General features: G+C 40.1%; 1 long non-coding RNA gene across 1 annotated transcript in view; it reads right to left on the bottom strand.

Moving 5' to 3' along the window:
- Positions 1 to 26,036, bottom strand: part of LOC114577861 (uncharacterized) — a 90,975-nt gene that overhangs the window by 2,750 nt on the left and 62,189 nt on the right. The window contains exons 3-4 of the long non-coding RNA XR_009833115.1: positions 3,733 to 3,876; positions 23 to 1,762 (exon numbers count right to left, since the gene is read on the bottom strand). This is a non-coding gene — a long non-coding RNA (uncharacterized LOC114577861). The remainder of the gene's footprint in view (positions 1 to 22; positions 1,763 to 3,732; positions 3,877 to 26,036) is intronic.

Below are 26,036 nucleotides of genomic sequence, written 5' to 3'. Positions count from 1 at the left end.
AACACGTAAAAGAGATCCTAACCTCACTTTTGATAAAAACCAACGAATGATCCCAAACTTCTCGCACTTTTCCGTCGACAAAATATTTTCATTTCTTCCATGATTAAGCTTATCCTTCTTCTACAGTGAAACCTAGATTCAACGGTTCCCCTTATTTCGCGTTTAATAAAGCCCTCGGTGCGGTCTGATCACACGGCCGGTTATAAATTACGGCGAAAGAGTTAAACGTTTCACCGTAGGAAGGGGACGTGGTCCGCGGAAATTCGGTCGTTCTATCCTCGAAAATGTATTTTAATCGTGGTTAAAAGAGAGGCCGTGCACAGAGGGCGATACGCATCTTGGTAAGAGACACGTGTCAACGCGATAAATCGTGCCGATGTCCGACATACGGATTGTGCTTTGCGAATTCGGCACTGCGCATATATAACGTGTATACAAGTGTACCAACCTAGCATCACCATAGGCGTAGTCGTTACAAATCCACCTCGTTTCCCCTTCGATTAATTAAACAATCCTTTCGATCTCGATACGATTAAATTTTCCAATTAACGAAAATAAAATTTTCTTTAATCATAATTTCCTTCTTTTTTTTTTTTACCGCTGAATTATACTATTATCCTTTTCCAAAAAAAATCATTCAATCAATCTATGCCTGTCTTTTCATACGTGCTTTTTATACGAATATACATTCCGCTCTAATTGACCAGCCAATTCGAAGCTATCGGAAACGAACGATTTCACGATTCAAGCGATTGTTTGGAGGAACAACCGTATCGCGATGGCACAAAATGTTAATACTGAAGGTAGAACAAAGTATATATAATTAGATGACTGTTTCGACGCAGTTCAGGGATGATCTCCGAAGCGAGGAGAAGGCTCGCATCGCGGAGATTATATGGGGCGCGTCCATTCCAACTCCCTCTATTTTACTCGCTCTCTTTTTCTCTCTCTCTCTCTCTCCCTCTGCGATTTCGCCTCCTCCTTTCGATCCACTTTGCACGTCCTTTTACGTCTTCCCTCGCGCGACCGAAACCCGCGTTACGCGCGGTTTGCGTCCACACCTCGGCCGATTATTTGTTGCTTCCGCTCAACTATTTTCGACCGGCCTACAAGCGGGATCGAACGATTAAAAGCGCGATCGGATAAATCGGCTGAGACAGTTTTTTTTAATTCTTTGATCTCTCCTTTTTGTCATCATTCCTGAATTGAAAGAGATTTCGAGAATTTTCTTATAAGATTGTCCAAGTGTAATCGAAGTGAAATTATTTAGGCAAGAGAGGAATTATTATTTCGAATTACAAAGAATAGAGAGGAAATTGAAGAATTCTTCTTCTATACAGGAATGATAATTTTTTTCGAATTATTATTTGAATTTCGAGATCGAGATTCTTCGAAGGAAATCGATAACGCTCGATGCAACTTTTCCTTCAAATCTGCCTTCGTTAAAGAATCCGTGCAATCTCAATCCTCGTAATTAATTATCGACGCGGCTCGGAGTAAGCAAGGAATCGTTCAGAGTTTCGCGGAATCGATAAGAGTGTATTTTCGTGTCCGTCCAAATGTCCCTATGTTTCACCGAGTCTCGAATGCGTGGCGAATATAAGGTATCCTTGGATGAAAAATCGGTATCGATGATCCAGGTAGGCGGTCGCAGATCCTCTTCCAACAACGAGAATCGTTCGTTCGACAACAACAGCGTCTCTCAATCTTCTATTCCTCGTGCATCTTCCCCTTCCATTCGATAAATACTTAGCAAAGTTGGCTAAATAAAGCAAAAAGAAGCGTTACAACAAATAGAACAAATAGTGCTGCAAAAATAATTATATTAATTTTAAAAAAGAAATTAATCGATAATAATGTCAGCAAATTATTCGAGAATTCGTAATGTATCCTAGATTGGGAACCGCTGGGCTAGGGAATTACGGCGCCGACTGGTGGTACGTCCGCGAACCATTCCAGAGGGCGTTATCGGCCGGTTTAATCGAACGATTAATGGAGCAATACGCGTAAAAGTAGCCGGATGAGGGAACGTGAAAAGGAAATAACACGCAGGATGGGAATTAGCAGGCATGAATGAACCGTGTGCCGCTTGTTAACCGTCGAACTTCGAAACGAGACTCTGTATTTCAATAAAACAACGCAGGCCGCGTTGATTGATTGACTAATTATCAACGGACCCGACCGTCCAGATCAATATACGCCTGTTAACCACGAGCTTTTATTACAGGCTTCCTCCTCTCAGATCCTCCAGATAAGACGGAATTCGGATTTTTATCGCAACGCTACGTGGATACGCGTAATTGTGACTTTTCGGTTAATTAACGCTCCGCGGTTAAGAATTTTTCATAGCGGATAAAAGAGGCGACGATTGACAAGTTGGACAAGTTTCTTTCATTCTAAAAAAATTTTCTTCTTGTTTCTTACACTTTTAACTCGATATTTTTACATTGTATTTATAGAAAAATTATCCGTCGATGGTAACTTAGGTATCATTTTTTCTTTTCTTCAATTTGAAAATATCCAACTTTTCAACTTATTAATCCTCGTTCGATATTTATTAATTTTCGTAAAAAAATTCCAGAAAAATTCCTCCATACCGATTTTCCCCAAATCGAGCGCCAACCAATCTTCAAGCCAGGGTACAAGTGAATCGATAATCAACAGCCATCGATTGGTGTCCCGAGCGCCAAGACCGTTCCCCTAATCTTCTCGGCCAGGTGTCGAGATATCGAAAGGTGATGGAACGCCTCGAGACGCGTTAAATATTGAGCCGGTCACGAAGCACACGCGGCGTGCTAATAATGAGCCCGTCCCACGGGTACTAGCTCGAAGGACGATGCCTCTCTCTTTCCATGCAGTTTCAATCGGAAGGGACGGTCGCTCATTAGGAGCGGATTAATACGATCCAGACGAAGGAACGAGCGGACAAATGCACGGTAGCCGTGTCCACGAGGATGCGGCTCATTCGTTTCGAAAATATTTTGCCGAGTATCTATCTGCTGGACCGCGCGGATAAGTCGTTGGTTAAGGTCTTTATCGGGCATCTGGATATTAAGGAGAAGCTCGCGTTGCTTAATCAGTGTCCACGGAAATTCGAGGCGGACCGATCGGGATCGGCGTTGGATTAATTTGAGGGTGTCTCGTGCTATGGGTCTTCGATTCTTTCTCTGAATTTTTGGTAGTCGACCAATCAGTCTCGTGACTGGATTGTTGATTTTTATGCAAATTCATTTTTTACCTTCGTTTCCGTATATTTTATAGTGGAAAAAGTTACTTATTTGTTGTATTTTTGCATTCTTTTGATGGATTTGGTAAATGTGAAAGAAAAAAAAAAGTTAGAAAAGAAACACATGTTTCGCGTATTTTTCGTAAAATAATACAAACGTGCAAACGATTAGATCGACAACTCCATCTAGGAATACTAGAAAATAAAAAGGGAGATTGCGATCTGTGGCCATTAGCACGTGCGAAACAGCGAATGTTTCTTCTAATATTGACGAATATTTGCAAATATAGGAAATATATTTAATATTCGATGAATGGAAGAAGGGGTGATCATTGGCTTCGAAATTTTAACATTATTTTTCCCTGGGAACGTTCCCTTGAAGGATCGAATGCGACCGTCTTGCGTAGAAGTAGATACGATTGACCAAGTCAGGGCAGAGTCAGGTTTGACGCCAGTCGAGTCGATTTATCAGAATAATGCACACGCCATTACCCCGGTGTCCCCACCTTAAAACCAAGATCTTGATTTCGCGCGGAAGCCCCCCATGTAAGCCTTCGACTTTCTTCTATCTTCCCTTGTAAGTCCAATCCATGCTTGTAACTTTGTCCAATAGAAAAAACGTATCGTTTTCTTAACAGTTTTCTTAACATCTGTAACAAAAACACAATTTCACTGTTAGTTTTAATGTTCAAGAAATTCTTTATTGTATAAATTTTTGATTAATAAATCAATTAAATTACTATTACTTACTATATTGATTAATTTTGTAATAATTTATCAAATGAAAGTTTAAATAATGTAAAAATCCTTAAATAATTTTCAGAAAATGTGATTTATATTGATCAGTAGCTGAAACAATTAAAATAATACTTGAAAAATATATAAATTTATAAATTAATAACTTAATTATACAAACATTATAAATTATAATTATACAAGATATGTATATTTGATATATTTTGATAATATGATAAAATTGCAAAGAAAATGTAATTTATACTATTATATTTATATTACATTATTGCTAAAACACATTAAAATAACATTTAAAATATATATATATTTGGCATATATTTGATATATTTTGATAATGTGATTGCAAACAATCACAAAAAATGTAATTTATATTGATTGAAACAATTAAAATAATAGTTAAAATATATATAAATTTGGTATATATACATAATATTTGATAATGTGATAAAATTCCAAAGAAAATGTGATTCATATTGATTAGCTATTAAAAAAATTAAAATAATTGTTAAAATGTATATAAATTTGGCATATATACGTAATATTTGATAAAATTGCAAAGAAAATATGATTCATATTGATTGGCTAATGAAATAATTAAAACAATAGTTAAAAAATATATAAATTTATAAATTAATAACTTAATTATATAAAAATTATAAATCATACAAGATATATATATTTGATATATATTGATAATATGATAAAATTGCAAAGAAAATGTAATTTATATTGATTGACTGCTGAAACAATTAAAATAATAGTTAAAATACATATAAATTTAATATATATACATAATATTTGATAATGTTATAAAATTGCAAAGAAAATGTGATTCATATTAATTGACTAATGAAATAATTAAAACAATAGTTAAAAAATATATAAATTTATAAATTAATAACTTAATTATACAAAAATTATAAATTATAATCATACAAGATATATATATATTTGATATATTTTGATAATATGATAAAATTCCAAAGAAATTTATATTGATTGGCTAATGAAACAATTAAAATAATACTTAAAATATATATAAATTTGGTATATATACATAATATTTAATAATGTGATAAAAGTGCAAAGAAAATGTGATTTATATTGATTGATTGCTAAAATATTATATATATATTAATAAATATTTATTAATAATAATTATATACATAATAATGAAAAAATTAAAAAAAATATATAATTTATATTAATTAACTGCTAAAACAATCAAAATAATATTTAAAATATATATAAATTTGGTATATATATGTATATACATATATATGATATTTGATATATTTTGATAATATGATAAAATTGCAAAGAATTAAGATAATTTATAAAATAATTGTATTTTTAGCTTTTTATATTATATATATTTAATAATTTAAATTGCTGATATAAATACAAAAATAAAACTTAACCTATATATTGTATTCTTTATCGATTATTTTCTTATTGATACAATATCAATTACACGTAAAATTTATCTAAAATGAAATAATTTGATTCTTAAAGAATCAAATAAAGACTTGTTTCATTTTTTAAAATGCCACGAATATTTAAAATTGCACTCTTTCTACTTTATTAATTAACCAATAATATTTAAGATATAAAATTCCTAGAATCACTAACTATTTTTTGATATGATATATGATGTCGAGATATGATTTCAAAAAACTTAAAAAAGATGCAATTTAAATTTCAAAATTAAAAAAATGCACTTTGCAACGTCGAATAAAACGTAATAAGAACTTTTCATCAAGTCTCACGAATTTCACCAAAAGTTTGGTGCGAATAATTTGAGATCGATGTGCGCGCGAAACGAAACTAGAGAGTTACACGTTTTACTTCCAATTAAAATGGTCGAAGTGGTGAACGAATTTACGACGAGTTGATTAATGGACCGGCGAAGTATTTGTCACGTTGTTTACGAACAGCCGAAAGAATAAGTTGACTGGTATATAACTGACCGTTGGATGGCCAGATTTATTGCGTTATTATCGATCCGTAGCTTACGGAAATGGCGGAAAACTGTAATTGAACGACACGAAGTATTCAAGAAAAAGAAACGAAATTTCTCGAATATGCGAGATTAATCGAAATCGATCGAAGTATTACGTCTTAAATCGTGTAATCGATGAACGATTCGTTAAAAAAAGTTCGTTGTTTCGTAGTTATTGATGTGATTAACTGAATTTGTGAAATTTATTTCGGTTAATGAAGATTTAAAGATGATAAATTAGATTAGATTACTGACTAGTTAAGGATAGGTTAGATTAATGATTCAAAGTGAATGTTTGGAGAATTCAGAAATCAATCAATAATCATTTATATTAAAAAATGAAATTTATGATCCTATAGTCTATTGAAACTTTTATATGTAAGTAAAAAATCATTTTGTGTCTTTTTATTAGCATTAATCTTTTTACGACTAATTTTAAAAATTTTAATTCTACTTTTATCGTCGATTTATATTGATTGATTATTGAATTCTCTTTATTAGAAGAATTATAATAATTATAATTATCATTATATTAAACATAAACAATAAAATTCAATGAATAATATTAATACAGATTGTAATAAATTAAAGAAAAACTAAATTGAACGTAATTTTTCAATTTCAAATTAGAATAACCTCATTTTTAAAATCTAATCTTCCAATAGTCACATTAGTTATATTAGAAAATCATAACAATTTTAGTTCTTTTACAAGTTAGTTTTAGACATTCTAACTTTTAAATATTATTTATTAGAATTAAATAATTTAATAAATAATAGATTAATGTAGGTTTATGATTTATGATGAAATTAAACAATAAATAGGTTGTGCTTAATATTTTGTTTTTAATATAAAATTTATAACTTTATTTCTGTAAGATTCAATATTCCAATAGATATCTTTCTAAAAATTACCTTGAAATATTCTCTAATGTCTAATATTATTAGAACAATGAAATTAGAACAATAAAAAGCTTAATTTTTTCTTAATTTTAAATTAGAATAACCTCATTTTTGACATTTATTATTTCAATTGTTATATTACTTATATTAGAAAATCATAAAATCATAATTTTATAATCTTTTCATAATCTTTTCATAATCTTTTCATACATTTAAACATTTTAATCTTTAATATTATTTATTAAAACAATTCAATAAATAATAGGTTAATGTAATTTATGATAAATTAAAGAACAAATAGATTCTATTTTTTAGTTTAAATATAGAACATGTAACCTTATTTCTATGAGATACAATATTTCAATAGATTTCATATTCTTTTAAAAGTTATCTTGAGACATTCTAATCTGTAATATTGTTTATTAAAACAACAAAATTCAATAAATAATATATTAATAATAAAATATATAAAATTATAATAAATTAAAGAAAAAGGAGAGTATATCTAATTTTTAAATTTTAAATTAGAACAATTTCATATTAGAAAGTCAATTAACAATTCTATAATTCTTTTATAAGTTATTTTTAGATATCCTAATCTTTAATATTATTTATTAAAACAATTAAACAATTCAATAAATAATAGATTGGTTAAATAATAGATATAGTTTATGATAAACTAGAAAACAAATAGAATGAACTTAGTTTCTTACTTTTAATATAAAATATATAGCTTTATTTTTGTGAAATCCAATATTCCAATGGATTTCGTATCAATTATGTTAGATCATAATAATTTTACAAAAATTCTTTTAAAAGTTATCTTGAGATCTCTAATATTATTTATTAAATAATTAAATAATTCAGTAAATAACATATTAATATAGATTGTAATAAATTAAAGAAAAAATAGATTGAGATTAATTTTTTATTTTTAATATAAAATATATAATCTCATTTCTATAAAATTCAATATTCCAATGAACTTTATACTAATTATATTAGAAAAACTATAATAACTTTAAAATTTTTATAAAAGTTACTTTGAAATTTTCCAATCTTTAATATTATTTATTAGAATAACTAAACAATTTAATAATAGATTAATGTAGATTATAGTAAATTAAAAAAAAATAGGTTGAACTTATTTTTAATATGAAATAGCTTTATTTTTATGAAATCTAACATTCCAATAGATTTTGTATTAATCATATTAGAAGAATTATAACAATTCTACCATTCTATGAAAAGTTATTATTAAGACATTCTAACCTTAAATGGATTGATTTATTATATAAAAAAATAATAATAAAATATGAAGTAGTATATAGGAACAATAATCTTCATGTTATCAGTTCATCAGAAAATTTATATAATTTCCAAGTAAAAAAAATAAAAAAAAAATTACTAATTTTCAAGTTATCAGTTAGTTGTCCAAAAAATTCAGGATACACGAGCAGTTTGATAAATAGTAACAGAATAAGAGAAAAAAATATTCGGTGGACTAAAATATTCAAGAGCTTCGCGTATTTAAACTCTTTCAAGGGTCTAAGCTATCGATAGGCAGAAGCCAAGCAACCCCGCGTGTGTCGCGATCTGAAAAGCTTCTCCTACCGTCACTTCCGAGATTTATCGTTTAAACGCGCACTTATGGACCTCGTGGAGGGTATTGCATCACACACAAGCGACGATAAATCATCAAAATACGAGTCGATGACGGGACGTGAGGAAATAACATTTAGTAGGCGCTGACATAAAATTTCTTCGATCCTGGATCAATTTTGACTGTAAATTATTCGATTCATGGATGGAAAAAAATGAAAATCTTGCTTGAAATTTTTCTCTTTTCACGTTAATGCGAATAAGTTTATTATTCATTTTCGAAGAAAAGATCGATCGCGATGCGAGAAATGAAAGAAAAGAAAAAAAAATAACGGAAAATCTTCACGAAATTTTTTTTATTTCTTACATCTAAATATAAAATTGTATATTTTCGACATCGTTCTGATTTATTACCAGTAATTAAAGAAGATGAAGTGTATCGATACAAGACCTCGACTAGAATCATAGCACGTGCCACGAAACGTTGAACCCTCTTTCGGTTTATCTGTTAGTCGTGGTAAAAAGGAGTCTCGTCTGTGCCCAATACTATGCCCGTCATTCATACGTACTGAGAATTAATGGCTCGTGTAGACTGGAATTCTTGTTATTTTCATCTTAACGCTCCCTCTTAATTCGATTAATTTTCTACCAAATTTTTTTTTATTTGTTCAAAATAGTAGAAGTTAAACTATCCATATACGTTGAAGATTAAATTTGAATTGGAAAGTACCACGAATTCCACGAATTATTTTAACTTTCAACTAAAGATGTTCATTTTTTACCATTATCATATGATTTTATTATTTCGAATATAATATCAAAATCAGAAGAATTTTCCAGAGATCAGAATTACTTGAAAACTATAAAAAAAAGTAAAAGATCTTTTTAATAAGATTTTTTTAATAATAATCATCAGAAATAATTCTTGTTCAATCTATCTATAACGCATCTTCAAAATAACATTTCACAGTTTCTCACTTTCACTTTACAAAGTAAACAGGTTCACCGATCAATCAGATCCTCCAGATCTCATCCCATTAACATCTCCTAAGCCAAACAATCTTCCTACCACGAATCAAATTGATTCGTGTCCAGCAATCATCAAAGCGCGAAACACCCCCGACAGGCGGCATTAAACGGACGAAACGTTGCACATCCGAGATACAATCGTGACGTGTAATTTAGCCATTAAGCCTGACCGTGGAAACCTAGTTCACGGCGGTCATCATCATTTCTATGATCCTCGCGCACGAGCAACCGAGGCGAACGCTTGATCCGTAGAGCGGCGATGCATTAGCTATTTAATGCGAGCCTCTTTAGCCTTGGCTAATTGATGGCCAGGATATTAGCGTAATTGTAATGAGGCGAAATTACGGCAATCACGGCTCCCAACGGTGGTAGCGGGAATATCCTTTCGGGAACATCTTCAAAGAAACTTGCCGACGTTTTCTTCTTCCCCCGTCCTCGCATATCGCGTTTCTAACCTCTTTTGGCATCCCAAATATGCGACTCGTAGATTTCTTTTGATTAATTAAAGGCCGAGGATTTCGGTTGATCTTCGCTCGTTTGAAAGTGATTACGTTTATTTTTCCATCGAAGATCGAAGATTGTACATATCTGATGAGCTCAAATTTTTTGACACGGGACGATATTTAACGAATCAATGAGCGTTATGAAAATTTATTTTTTACGAAATTTCCCTCGCAGATCTCTTCTGTTGTGCGAAAATTTATATGTTTTTTTAAATTAATTTTCCCCCTCGACGTAAAACCGATCCGATATCTAAAAATTTTATAATTAATCATGTACACACACACACACGTACACACACACACGTTTACGAACCAGAATTATAAATTGTACATAATTTCTCGCGATACGTTAGATCCAATATCGATCCACGTGGTGGAAACGTGTTACTTAAACGCGAAAGATAAAACGATAAGAAGGGGAAGAAGGATCGAAGCAGTGACGGACAAATATAAACGCGACTCATCCACGAGAAGGGAGGGGGAAAGGAGCGCGAAGCCGCTTATTTAGACGAGCGACCATAAAGCTGATCTCCTCATCGTTTCGACTTGTCGGGTCGGTAATTCATTCCAGCCGAACTCGTAGCAACAATGAGCCGGGGGCTTAGGGGTTGAAACGACGCTTAAACGACAGCCATCTGTCGGCCGGGCCGCGAAACTGGTGTCAACGTGACGCGGCCCGTGTCCCGTAGCCGGTAAAGGGCAACGTGTCCATCGTTCATGGATTCGGTATGTATCGGTGGGTGGTTAACGATAACCCCGCAAGGAATACGAGGATTATGATAACTATCTGCACGCCCACGATGCATGATACGATTATCCGAAAAATGGTTCGAGGCTCAAATATACCGTGGAAATGTACGTTTCTATTCCCTCTCGAGGTGACGTTTCTTCCCTCCTCCTCCTCCCCCTTTTCCTCTCTCTCTCTCTCTTACTCCGTCCGCCATGATGGATCGCGATTTCGCTCGTACACGAAAATTCGAACGAGGTCGATTTTGCGTTCGAAGTTAATCGAGTTTTTTCGAGATTCGATTTCGAGGATTATTCGACGTCAAGTCTTTAATGAACTTTTATGTACATCTCGTTTCAGAAATCTATCGATTAATCATCATCCTCGGAAAAGAGGTTTATACACCGCACACGAGATAAAGGTGTGGACAGGCAGAATAGATGGGATCAATCTACGACAATCCACTCCCCCCCCTCCTTCTCCCAATCCATTGCAAAGCGAAATCTCGTCGTGGTTACGCCAGGAAAGGAGCTTAATGGGGCGAGACGCCGAGTTTCGCGGAAGGAAATCGTGCACTTTCGGCACGGAACGATCGATATAATCGACGAGGCTTGGACGAGTGCCGCCTCGTTAGAGAGCCGCGAAACAGCGGATTTATTATGAGCGTCGGGGCAGCGAGCCGCTACCGAGCCGGGTCCGATTTTTCATCCTCGTGAACACGGCCTGATTATTTATGAACGTGCAAACGCACGCGGCACAATCGATTTCACAGGAGAGGCAAATTAGCCGGGACTGGGAGGCAGATACGGGCATTAAAATAATAACGCTCATCGCGTTAATGGGTTATAATAATTAGGGAAATCCTTGCTCGACGATAGGATCGGGCCCTCGTTTCGCCAATCGTTTCCTCTTCTCCTCCACCTCTTTTCCTCCTATCCCCCTTTCCCCCTCCCTTATTATATCATCCTTTCCATGGACAATTGTTCAACGACATCGGATTTTCTTGAAAAGGAGTAAAAAAAAAAAGAAATCTAAGATATATTTTTTATCTTCCTCAGCAATGTAACAAATTTTCGTCTCATTCAGGGAGATTATTTACAGATCTCTTCCTCTCAATTTTCTCCGGATGAAACGAAAAATTCCGGAAAAATAGTCGAGCGAAGGGAGACGCCCGACGCAATTATGGCACCGGCGAAAGAATCTTCGAAAGCGTGGACGAGTTAAGAGGCACTTGGCCGCCGATCTTGGGAGGTTTAGAAAGTTGGAGCATTACCCGGGCAAGATTAGGGTGAGAAAATTCGAGCGAGGCGGGGTTGTTTTAATGGGCCTCGATTAGCGGAGCAAGGCGCCAGGGAGCCGTATACAGCGCTGCTGAGAGAGAGAGAGACAGATGTATACAGGCGATCAGTCGTGGCCACGTTCATTTCCTTGTCGATACCTCCCGGGACCGGAAGTGCTATTTACGGAGGGCAGTTACCGAGTTCTAATCTTTTTACGCGCCACGAGTCGAAGTTTCTTGCCCGCGTTCCTGAAAAGGGAGGAGGTGTGAAATTTATGGAGGTGTGAAATATTTCTTTTTTTCAAAAAAAAATCCATTCATTTACAAATCTTGCGTTCGTTCGAAACAAACTTCGAATTCTATATAAATCCATTTAGACCATTCGTTCGACTATACTTTTATGTTAACATAAAATTATATAAACCCTCCCCTATTTCTAACCAATATTTCATCATCGTTCGAATTACACGAATTTATTATTATCAAAAAAATTCAGCTTGATCTTAATCCCTATCGAAATATCGTAATATTTTTCGAAATACCCCCTCTCCATATATATCCACCTACATCGCCAATTTACAGAGGTCGCCCGGTGTTATTTCGCGGTGCGCGAGGGAAATGTGTAATTCAAATGAGTTACGGCTCGAGTATCGCACTCCTGGGAAGTAGGTGCTAAGCGGTCGGATATGCTGATAGGGAGGATGCGGTGGTGGAAATCGCGATGGTGGAGGGTTGAAAAGAGGAGGAGGAGGAGGAGGAGGAGGATGTAATGGAGGGATAGGTGGCTCGACGAGAGAGAGAAGGAGAGAGAGAGAGGTTTGTAATGGTCGGGCCACGATGAGATGTGATCGCGCGGCGATGAGCTGTGGGCGACCCCGATGGTCCCGCAGCGATCCGTGCACCCCGCGTGTGCAACCCCGTCCGCGCATGGATCCAGTTACCGGCCAATCCTCCTCTCCTCCTCCTTTTTTTCCTGCCTCGAATCTCCATTTCCAAGTAGGAGATTTTTTTCCACCGGGGAAAAGTCGGGCGAAATTGCCATTTCGAGGCTTCGACGGATGTGCTTTTTAATCACCTTCCGTTGGATTGGTTTGCATTTTTTTCATTTCAAGGAACAGCGTGTATGTTCCATTCTTTATTTTATTTTCTCGAATAACGGCCGAATATCAAATGGTGATTCTCACCCACCCCTCGACGATACTTATTTCGATTTAAAAATATCCATCTTGTAAATATGTAGAATAATATACCGTCGAGCGTATGGAACTACGTTAATCTTCTAGAAATATTATTTCTAGTCTGAGTCTAGTCTAAGAGTTTCCAGAAATATTATTTTTTCAAATTACTTTTCGAGTTTTGCAAGCATGGAATGAGATTAGTTGGAGCGAAGATGAGAAATTGAGAGAAGAAATAAAAATAATAGAGCATAGCAATAGCGATTCTCAATGAAACAAGAATTCGACAAATTTTCTCTCTTTCGGCATTAAAATATAAAAGTTGTATTTATATTAACTCGCGTGCGAAGTCACGAAAGTTATTGCATCACCACGATTGAAGATCCGTCAAGGATCGAAAAATTTCTTTCGCGAAATTTCCAACGAGTCGCGCGCGCCCCCACCCCGGAACGGGTGGCGGGGGAGAAGGATGAAGCGAAGGACGCGGCCGTTCACCGGGCCCGGGAAGGATCTCCGCACCAGGCCTGGTGATAAACGGTAGTTTCAGCCACGGCGGCAAAGGAACGGCCGATGCAAAGTGATAACATAATCAGGTGATAATGTGGCAGTCATATCTCATCGCGGGAGCCCGGGCGAGGAAGTTGGAGCGGGCGGGCGAGCGTGAGCGAGCGAGCGGGGCGAAGAAGAATAGGATAGGAGTGGGAGGGGGCGGCGGTGAAAGGAGACGGGCGAGGAAGGTTGTTGTTGGAAGAGGAGAACGACTCTCCCTCCCTCTCTCTCTCTCTCGTTAGTCGGGTTGTATATGACCCTGCGTGGCGAGGAGGAACGAATGACAACACGAGGCTCGAGTTTTCGCGAACAGCCGCCCTTATCTTCTGAATAAGAGGGGTGATCGAAGGACGATAACGAGCTTGTCGAGATGCACTCCTTCGCTTCGCTTATTACGGAATATTGAAATTTATCAAGAGAGCGAAGCCTGCAGGGAGCGAGCAATCGTTACCTCGAGCCGCGATTTTTAATTTTACCGATATTAATTTCGACAATTGTACGGAGGGAATCAAGTTAATCGCGTCGAGGGGGATAATTAATCCATTAAAGAGAGGGAGGGAAAGAATTTCATTTAATAGAGAAGTTTATCTTAATTAAAAGTACCGATTATTCACGTAGAAAAGTAGGAAACAAAAGGGGAGAGGGAAGAAGGAACGGTGAAGAAAAATACATATATCGAAGTGCACACGCGACTCGTGAGCTCGCGCGAGAGCCTCCTCTTTTGCGGCCGAGAGAGGCCAGCCAACCAAAGAGTAGGGAGAGGAGGGGAGGAATAAGAATAAGAGAAAGAAGAGGAAGGATAGAGAGGGCAGTCAACGGGTACAGAGACTATCCGAGGTGCCGGTTGACAGGAACAAATGCCCCGGTGCGGGCAAGACGGGGAGCTCGCGCCCGGGACGCCGGTTGCAGGACCAGCTTGAGATATTACCAGGCAGATGCGGTCGCGCGCTGATCAAAGAAACGCTCCTCACTGAGAGAGATTAAATGGATGCTGGTGCGCGCCGGCAAACCACCACGCTGTGGCTACAAATAATAAGTCGAGTCGAGTCGAGTCGAGCGAGCGAGAGAGAGATGGGAGGGGGAGGGGGGAGGCTGTTGAACGGTGGGAGAAGGAAAGAGGGATTGCGAGAGGCGCAAGCTGCTGGCCGTGGCCCTAACTCGGATTTGATACATTCCCGTCTTGAGGAGTGTTTGCCTCTCCTCTCCCATTGGATCTCTTCTCCTAACGCGATTAACCTGGAACCTGGATCAACCTGATCGAGTCTTCTCTTCCTCGAGGAGAAAACGATAATTTCAAAAGAATTCGAAACGATTGCAACGTAATCTAAAAAGATAAGAGAAATTAATTTTTATTGCGGTTTGTAATAATCTAATCTAGAGGAGAGGAACGAATTTACGCGATACTTTTGCGAAGCTATTTATATATAAAGGGAGATTCGAGTAACGAATAATAATAAATTCTTCGCGAGAATGCGCGTGTTGCACGAAGAATTCGGAGGAGCGGTTTCTCCTTTTTAAAGGTAATAGAATTCCGAAGGGAATTTGGTAGACGAAACCTCGTTGGTTGGTTCAACGTTTCTGCAAAGGCTATTAACTTAACTTGGATCGCGAGGGCAGTGGGCATTACTCACGGGAAAATATTTCGGCTTCTGGTATTTCGTGCGTTGTTCGATAATTAATACCGAACGATTCTGCCTGTCTTCCGCAATTTTTACGCCATTTCTCATGTTTCGGGAAGCGTAACGACGCATCCTTTTATTCATTCCTACCCTCTCCCCCCCTCTCACAATGTTGCCGTGTACGTTTCACTTTCCTCCTCTTCCTCCTCCTTCTCCTCCTCCTCTTCCTCCTTCCTCCGCCTTTATCCCTCCTCGTGGAACCACGGTTCTTGAAAAGATAAGGATCTTTCGAAACGGCAAAATGGCAACAAATTGAACAATTTCGAACAACTTTCATCTCCCGAGATATTATCGTAATTTCCTCTTCCCTCTCGTGAATTATCGCCCTTCTTCAAGAAACACCAATCATCCTTGCCAACAATAATCGAAATTAAGCCTTTCGTACAACTGTTGCTCCCCAAAATTCATGTATTCGTGATATTTCAACATCGCGTTCCAACATCGTGTTGTCTCCAATAAAAACTAACTCGAACAGATCTATCGATTTACCTGTTAATAAAACTGGAAACTGGAATTATCGTAAAACTGTTATAAATATCCTCCTCTAACCGAACCATAAGTTCATATATATAGATCGTATCTATATCAAAACACAACAACCATTAAATTTAATTATCTCGCTTGACTGTGTTTGTGCGACAATAAAGATAACATTCTCGCCGTTTCTCAACTTCGTTTACGTTTCGACGTTGCCCAAACTAGCCCGGCACAAGTGGCAAATTAGGGAAGGGGAAAGAGGGGGGTATGGGTGAAATTCTTCGAACGACTCGTCCTCATTAACGACGAGCGCGGTTGGTCGCGAGTCAAAACATTACGTAAGGTTTTTAGAAGGGCCGGGAGGGGGAAGACTAATAATCTCGAAATAATGTAAGCATAATAAATGGGCGGGCATTAGCGGGGCGCTCGGCAGCCGGCTCATATTTTCGGTGGCGCTGGCTTTGACGTAGTAGCATTACTCCTAAAGTGCGTTACATATTGCTAACCCAACGTGCACGTACACGCGCGTACCACGGCCACGACACGCGTGCATTTTTACGAGCGCGCGAGTGTGTGTATGTGTGTGTCCCGCTGCCCCTCCTGCGATATATCCCGTGGCCGTGTTATCCCCTCCATTTCTTATTTTCTTCGACTCTGTTCCTTCGTTGATTAAACGACAAATGTTATTGTTTAACGTGGTTTCGATCGTGGTGAATGGACGCGGATAAATTTGCCTGGTCGATTCGACAATTGGGATGGAAAACGAAATTCGAGAAGCGGAGAATATAAAAGTTACCGTAAATAACTAAAAATTTCGTAAGCGAGTAATCGATATTTTATATATATATATTATCCGATAAAAGACGAAAAAGCATTGGCCAATATCTTGGAGCGAGGAAATTCAGGACGAGCACAGGTGGAAACGAGGGCGCAACGTGAATTAGACAGCTGTCAAAGTCCCGCGGAGGAGAAGATCGAGTGGCCATATATGCGGTGCGCGAAAGGGCATCAAGAGAGAGCTTAGAGGGGGGTAAGAGAGGGTTTGGCAGGCAGGCGAATGGATTTGGATGTGGAATGGAAGCAAGGCAATGGCGGGGGGGAGGCAGCGGTAGACAAAGACGGTGGTATGCCGTACGAGGTGATAGGGAGGAGGAGAGAGGAGGGTGAGCACTGATAAATACCACGCCATTTCTCTTTGTGCTCCCCGGCGAGAGCACAAACACAGGGCGGCTCCCTTCGTTTCAACCTGAGCAAGAGAGTAGCTACCTAAACCTTGCTCTCTTCTTATTCCTATCTCTGTTCCTTATCCTTCCTCGTCTCTTTTGTGCCAGGCTTCGACTTTAACCGCTTCGCTTTCTCCTTTCCTGATTCGGCTCCCTTCCGTTCTTTCCAACCAGTTCAGCTCATCGATATCTTTTTTTCCCCCCAAAATTTGATTTCTTGATCTTAAACTTTCACAGAATTTGTGTATAATATTGTGTTAATACATTTGTGGAATACTTTTTGGATTAAATCGGTACAATTGTACGTGAAGGGAGAATAATTCTATTTGATATGTCTGTTCCAATAATTGGTCCATCCATCGAATACAATATGCGACGTCTGATTAGATCTTCCTAGGAAAAGGTTGAAACGTGGCGCGATCAGGATGATCGATGATCAAGAGGATGGTAGTTTGAAGGAAGGAAATGCTTGATCCCTGAAGCGAAACGTTGTTTCGTAGTAGTAGGGGCAATTAAGAAGGTTTTTTTTCACGGGACAGATTTCACGGGAGCTGGAATGGAGCGGCCAATGCCCGATTTCTCCTTCGGGATTGGTTTTAAAATTAATGCCGTGTTTCTTCGTTTCGACTCTTAATGGATTCTGGGAGGAGCTGAGCGAGAACCAATCGCCTTCTACAGACAGCCTGAACCCCACGAAGTGAAAGCATGACACCCACGAAAACGATGCCGCCGAGATTAGCTCGTATACGCGGGCTTTTTTCCTTCCCCTCTCCCCTGCCTTTACCCCCACCATCTGATCGGTTACCTGGTCCTCTCCTCGGTGTACTCAATGGAAACCTGAATCAGAAATTTGGTCCACGTTCTTGAGACGAATTATCTTAGAAATTGTCTTAGATGTAAATTGTCTTGCATAATCTTTCGTAAACCATCAAAATTTATTAAATTTAAACTTACGTCCTATACGTGAATTCAATGCGATCAGTATGGTCTTCTGTAAATACTTCAATGTAATGCATTCGATAAAAATCTGAATCAGAAATTTGATCCAGACATTCGTGAAACGAATTATCGTAGAAATCGATGTAAATTGTGCATAATCTTCCATAAACTATCAAAATGTATTAAATTTAAACTTACGTTCTATACGTAAATTCAACGTGATCAGTATGATCTTTTATAAATGCTTCAATCTAATATATTCGATGGAAACCTGAATCAGAAATTTCGTCAGATGAATTATCGTAGAAATGGATGCACGATCTTTTATAATCCATCAAAATTTGCTAAATTTAAACTTACGTCCTATACGCGAATTCAACGTGATCAGCATGATCTCGTGTAAATTCAAATTCTTCTAAAAAAACTGTTATTCGAATCAAAGAATCCCAATATCGAACCTACCTACAACCATCTATCCACCCACACTTGCACGAAATGGCCACGTCGAGCCGATTCGAATCAGAAAGAATCCAGCGACGTGTAACAACATAACCTCTCCACCTCTTTCTCGTTCCCGCGGAGTGTAACTGTTCCTCCCGCTTTCTGTGTATGAATACGAATAAACCTGTCCACCGTCGCGTAAAATTTCCATTCCTCGTGGAATATATCGACACGAAGCTTGTCGTGTCCCGTTACCCGCGAAAAGAGGAAAAGACCGATCCCACGATGAAGCAGCAATGGCCGCGCACAAAGGCCGCGAATCGGTGACGTAGCGGCCGTTTAGTAGTACATAGAGGGCGTGGGCGTAGAGAGGACGGTGCGTAGGCCAGCCAGGATTAAGACGTCAGACGCCCGCGGCGCTTGATTAATGCACCTTATTCACGGGAACGAGAAGATCCTGCGCCCTTTGCGGGGATCTCGCGCGAGAAACTTCGCGTTGCTTTTTCTAGCGGACACGGTAACGAATAGCGAAGCGGTGATCTCGCGATAGAGGCTTCTGATCTCTCTCTCTCTTTCTCTTTCTCTTTCTTTTTGTTCTCTTTTAGAGAAATGTAGATGTCACTCTTCATCGAAAGATGCTTATTTTTGTGTGTTTTGTTGGTACGCTTTCTTAGTTGGTTATTTTGAAGTTATTTGTATCGAAGTTTTTGAACGATAATGTTCGTGTTATTGGAATTTATAATATCGATAAAATAAAGGTGCTCGTCATTTCATCGAATATACAACATCGAGATAAAGTTGATTGACCAAAATCAGGTAGCCCGAGGCCGAGAAACGAGTTAATGGAAACGAGTGTTGCGTTTATTATACCTTGAACGAAAATTCTTCGGTTTTTAATTCTTCCTTCACATATATACACGCGCATACCTTCATACCATTGTATCTCAAGATTAAGATGGCCGATTAAACGGTGGTCACGTTAACGCGCGAAATTTCTCCAAGTGCACGTAAATATAAACACGATTTTTTATTTCCAGCTGAAATTTCGTGCGATCAAGGGATAATTTTCGTGGTTCGACTGGTTTATTAAGCAATTACCAACGAAACCAGGAGAATGCAGGGGATGTTGACAAACACAGGCTGCGATCGTTCGTGTGGATAACGAGGTTATTAACAAAGGATCTGGTTCATCGGAATCACCTGTCAATATGGCGGTATATGCAACCATCTTTGCACCTGCGAAGGGATTGATTGCACTCAAAGAAAGTCTTTCCTCTTGATTAATGGTAACCATAATGGCAGAGATATCGTTAGGTATCGTTATTTTTAATCGTGTTTTATAAAAAATGGAAACATTCGTAGTCGATTCACAAGTTAAGTAATTTTTTTTTATATAATAAATAATCAAACGATTAATTCTTCTAGCTGTAACTAACTGTAGCTTGTAACTAACCAATTATTCTTTCAGGCGTAGCAGATGATTCCGTTCGATGAAATTTCGTGTCTTATTATTCTCCATCGTGATTAATTAAACGAACTCGACGACAGATCAGGTAGTTTCGCATCTCACGATCTCGAGGTTGAAAATTTCGAAGGGAACGGTCGATCAACTTCCGTGTTGGGTCCCGGAGGATCGGCTTCACAATTGAAACGTCACGAGAACGAATGGCCTCGCGTCACTTCAGACGGAAAACCTATTAACGAACACGGTCCTCGAAACGAAACTCGACGCTCAATGGATACACTCGAACCCTTATTATCGTCACGACTAATTTTTCTCTCAGGAAAACTCTTTCCAGTCAAGGTATCTAAATTTTTTTTTGTTCCTCCTATCAAAACGACACCCGTGTCGTCTTATGTCACGCCGAACCACCCCCATTCTAAACAGATTCTCCATCTCCAGTTCTTAGCTTCGTCTCACGGGATTCCAAAAAATAAACAGGAAAAGAACAAATAGAAACAGAAGAGAGATAAATATTTATCCACTTTTGGCAGAGATGGTCAATGATCAAATCCAGTATCTTTTCCGCTCAAAAAGAAAAATGGTATTCGATATACTTACGCTATAATTGTTTTACAATTATAAATACAAATAAGGAAGTTTCATCGAATAAGAATATAAATAATAATATTTGAACTTCAGAATATTTTTCTTACATCTATTTTTCTTTTCAGATGCATGAAAATTTGATCAAGCACATCAACTACCCAATTCATCTCAAGAGAAATTCAATAAGTAATAATTAAACCTATCTTTATAATACTCTATAATACTTTACGCCGTCAAATCAATTCATCATCTCATCTCATCTCATCGTCTCTTCTAAAACTCTTCTACGTTCCAGTATAACGCTTGAAAAGTTCGATTCAACGAGCATGGATGAAATTCAAGCAAGATTGCAACAAAAACTTGAACCACTTGGCCGAATACAAAGCCAAGTAGACACGGTGGCCACAGTGGGAAGAACACCCAATTGAAACGTCCCGGAACGAAGGATGGATGGGTGTCACTCGGCTCGGGGAGGTCTGGCCGGCCGAGCACGGTTGCCATTTTGAATTCTCCCCGATCCCTGGGCCGAGTTTGAGGGATCGTAGGCGGAGATGAAGCTTTTACACCGTGGAACGAAGACGGGAGATGGAAGGCTGGATCCAGGATGGATGCTGTTCGGAAGACCAGGGCCAGGTATATACCCAACTCGAGGGGGCCCTCGTACAAGGATACACCTTATTCCGTGCCGAGGATAAACGTAGTAAGAGAGAGGCGCGGCCCACGGCGTCATTTATCATTGCTCGAGCTCATTAAGGCCGAATCTGCCGCACGCTGATCGTCTGGGATTACACTTTCCTCTCCCTCCATCCCTCCGGCGCTTAACCCTCCACCCCTTCTTCTCTCTCTCTCTCTCTCTTTCTCTCTCCGCTTCTTACTACAGCCTTTTGGCCTCATTTCGATCTCGATTCGACGTTTATCCTTTTTTTCGCACAATAGAGAAATTATTGGCTGTGTGAATCGCGCGATAAATTCCTCCTCGTGCACGAACAAGCGATAAAATGAACGTACGTACACGAAGAGAAGAAACGAGAAGAGACGATAATAGACAATAGGAAGGGAGGGAGGGAGGAGGTTGGTGGACACGCGATATAAGGATGGAGGATTTCTTTTTTTTTTTCTCCGCTGTGGGGTGATAGATGGAGGAAGGACCGGGGGTTCGTGTATAAGCGGAAAGCAGCGAGAAAGAAATCACGAGCGTGTAGGATCCCTATGGGGACGCGGTGGCGTCATTAGGCTGCTCGGGTTGGAGAGTTAATGCACCGTCGCTCGGATTTCGCCCCGAGGCCGGCCGGAAAAACCGAGCGAGGTCAGCATGTGTGAGACCCGGGGAAAAGAAACCGCGCCGCGTAAATGGCGTCTGCTAAATCCCCTCCTCCCCTCCCCTCCCCCTCGTTTCGTGGGATTCCTCGTGGCAGAAGAAAAGGATCTCTGATGCGGCCATCGCATGCCATTCCATCGAACGAGACCGTTCCCTTCCAAACTTGGAATTCCGCTCCTCGTCGTAGCCTGGACGTTTAAAAGTCAGCCTCTCTCTTTCTCTCTCTCTCTCGTCGCGCGACACGTAAGTTTCATTCCCCTTCTCTTGATTCTCGAAACGTATCGAGAGGAATGGAGGGGGGAGGGGCAATGAAGTAAGCAACGTTGGGCTGGTTGAAAAAGATGGAAAAGTTGGAAGAGAAGGAAACAGAAGGAGGTCTCCATCAACGTCTCCAAAGTTTTCTATTCGGGTGTTGCCTCGTAGGTAGCTTCGACGCTTTCCATCGCTTTTCGGTTTTTGCCCAACGAGGAGAGGAGAAGCAGCCCTTGTGTTGCGCTCCCTCCCTCCTCTTCGGCTGAGAAATGCCCGGCTACTTTTATTTTGCTCGGTTCCCTACGCTAGCGATTTTTCCATCACCGCGGCGAGATATTTCACCGGGCAATCTAAGAGTCGCAAATGGAGTCCACAATGAGGCAGAAATGGCTTGGCGCGCTGATGGCCCCGGCATTTGTCTTCTCTTCCTTCCTTCTTTACTTCTCGTGCTTTCTTTCTTTCGTTCGCTTACACTTGCTTACTTGCTTACTTACTTACTTACTTAAGATCTTTTGCTAATCTTTCGGGTGACGTCTATTCGGTCCATAAGAATGATTTTTCTTTAATTCGATTCCCTTGTTTCTTTTTTCAGAAAATGATCGTGTCGATCGAGGAGAATTTATAATACTGATAACTGAATGGCTGAATTCATTACGGGATACGTTCGATGGAGGATGGACGTTTATTTAGATAATTTTTTGAAATATTACGAAATTGGTTTCGTATTGGTTTATATTCGAAACGAGAACGCACAGGATAACAAATCGTCGGATATCAGGTAGAAGCGAATCGAAGTTAATCAGTTTCGCATCGAGAGAGTGAGGCTGGCAGGGGTTGGATCTCGGTCTCGAGTCGAGCCGCCTTTGGCGGCGGGCGGAGAAAAAGGCTGGAGGGGTAGCCGCGCGATTAAAATCGCATCAGACCGACTTTGATGCACGAAATACCCGCGTTACCTTGTGTAAACCGTCTCCGCTCCTTCCTCCTCCGAACTGTACGAATCTTTCTCCCGTTGCCTCTCCCGGGGTGAGAGGGAGGAGATGGGGGGAGGGGGAGAGGAAAAAAAACACGCGTAGCCTTCGTTGATGGGCTTATAATTGCGCGGCTATTGCGCGGAGAAAATGGCGCGAGGGGAACGGTGGCGCCCTCCTCGCGATATAACCCATATAACCTCTTTGCATAAAGACAGGCCTGCGCCTGCAGCAGCTGGCCGGAATATCGTTAATAAGCGTCTCCTCTCCGATGGTTAAACTCGAGACAGACCTCGAGACAGATTCTTGCTCTCCTTTATCTTTCCCTTTTTCTTTTTCAGGATTTCAATCATCGGATCAGAAAATCGAATGTTTCAGCTTCACGAATGGAAAAGAAAAGGCGAATTTTCGATCTAAATACGACGATTCTATTGAATCGTCAAACACGTGATCCTCGAGAGGAAGTAAGAGAGGGAGGGGAGAAATACAAGTTTCTGGAATCGGCGGGCAGAGAGGAGAGACTATGGGCAGTGGGCATAAATATGCATGTCTCCGCGGGCCCGTGGTTCATGTGCCTGTGATCGTTATATCTCCATCTGACCGTAGGAGACTGGTAGGAGGGGGGGAGGGAGAGAGGGTGGTCCCGGTAATACATTCAAACTTGGACTGCGGAGACAGGGAGAAAAGGGGTAGGTGGCGGGAACAGGAGAGGTAAGCACACACAGAAGAGGGTGGATACAGGAGTGGGAGGCGAGGCAGGACGGAGGTGGAGGAGGAGGAGGAGGGAGGTTTCTCGTGTTTCATTTCCTGAGCTCCTATATAACTTTGTGCTCAACTCGACACCAGATTAATAACGGCCCCACCTATCCCATTCTATCCTGGACAAGTTCGTGCTGCGCGAGACCCCCTCGCGGTGTCTATCGTCCCTCTCCTTCCCCCCCTTCTTCCTTTCCACGCGTGTATGCGACGCGTCTTCTCTCCTCTTCCCTCCTCCTCCCTCCCTCCTTCCGACCGGATGGAAGCGTATCCTCCGAAAACTTTTTCCCGATCTGTCGTCCAAGGCGAGAGATCGATTCGAGAGTAATCGATATATCTCGATGATGACCAACCCGTTATTCCTTCTCCCTTGTCTTCCTCGAGCGGAGAAACGAAAGATATGGAGACGAAGGGAATCCCTCTCCTCCCTTCCTCCTCCGTTGGGATTTGGAGGAAGGATTTTTTTTCAATCGAAATCAAAGATCGACGAATCTTTTTTTTTTTCTTCTTTTTTTTCATCCCCTCCCTCTTCCCTCGATGGCCAAGATCTCCGTCACCGATTCGGCTTCCCAAGCATGATGATGGTCGCCTCGCGTGCCAAGATGAATGTAGCGCAGACACGTTATTACCTATCGGTACGTGGCGCCACTGGAAACACGTCACATCGTAGGCCAGATGTATGGAAGCGGTGTATACTCGTCCACAGGGGCGAGGGCGAGGGGGGGAGAGGAGTGGAGGTAGTTGTATCGTATATAGGAGAGAGAGACGCGGAATCGGGCGGACACGCGACGTGGACGGGATACATTCGGGTAATGCGTATTTGATTACGACCGACTGGACGATTCTCCGTTCCTGTTCACACGGGATTTAAATACACCTCGCCTTTCTCGAATCGCGCGTGAATCTTCAAAACCGTCCCTTTTTCTTTTTTTTCTTTATAATTCCTTTTCTTCGACGTAATTTATCGGTTATCAAAAATCAGCGTACGAACCGATCTTTGCGACTCGTAAGATACTATCTTCTTTCTTGCATCGCAAGCAAGGGCGATAATGATGATGACTTTGGGGAAAGGGAGAGGGAGGGGGGGGGGCATTATCGCGGAAGCGCGCCGCCCATTTCGTTTCTTCTTTCGCCACCGCGTCTTTCGTGGAGAAACGAAGGAACGAGCCGGTAATTCGAGATTGATCGGTCGAAACGAAATATTTCCAGCAACGGTTGGACCGATGACAAACGCGTTACGAAATATTTTTAGATACGGCCGATTTATGGCCGTAATTAAACGAGGCCTCCTCCTCGTCGCCGCGCACTGCCGATATTAACACGTACGAAAGTGAATTACCACGCATCAACGTGCATCCTTAAACATATTCCCTTCGACGTGTAAAGTATGGCCGGCCATTAGCTGGTTGAATCGCCACCAGGCCGCGCGACCAGCGCCCTCCTTCCTTCCCACGCGTTTTACTCGCATTAGGACCAACGCGGGATCGGTTCTCGGCGAAAACTGTCCGCGACTCGCGCGTGTAGGGATATATATTTTTCCCGTTGAAAATCAAGGAGCACACAAGGAGGTGGAGGACGGTCGAATACCCAGCGAGCTAAGACGGTAGCGGGTTAAGACGGATGGTAGCTATTATTTCGGATATACTGACAGATACCTCTTATTAATTTAATTGCTCGGGGTTACGAGCAATGTATCGCTAATTAAACTCGAATGGAAATAAATATATATGTATATGTATATATACAAAAGAGAGTGGTGGAGGATTCTCGGTTCACAAATTGATATCCGCGAAATTCTTCGACGATATTCCGCAAGATTCCCGTGTTCGAATAAACTTGCAACTTACCCTCTCCTTCAGTCCCGACAACGGGCTAATCCACACGGCGGACGATAGAAAAAGGGAGCTTCTTTCCTCCTCCTTCTCTTCTTCCCACCTCTTCTCGGCTCACCGCGAAAAATTAATATTCGCCGCGGACGCGGCAAAAGCGCGGAAAGAAGGCAGTCACGTTCCACGCTCGCGTCGCCCTCGGACGACGTATTTGTCAGGCGCAAGAACCCCTTTCGGAAAGGGGGAGGGTCGGTTGGAAACGCAGGAGGACAGAGCCGCCGCATGGCAGCGGAATACGTAATACGCAGGGAAATAGCCGAACGTGGCCCCCTCCCCTCCCCTCCGCCGCCGCCG

The sequence above is a fragment of the Apis cerana genome, linkage group LG16, assembly GCF_029169275.1.
Source record: "Apis cerana isolate GH-2021 linkage group LG16, AcerK_1.0, whole genome shotgun sequence".
Classification (NCBI taxonomy): domain Eukaryota; kingdom Metazoa; phylum Arthropoda; class Insecta; order Hymenoptera; family Apidae; genus Apis; species Apis cerana.
Note: the sequence above shows the minus strand (reverse complement) of the source record. Positions and strands in the feature narration are given on the sequence as shown.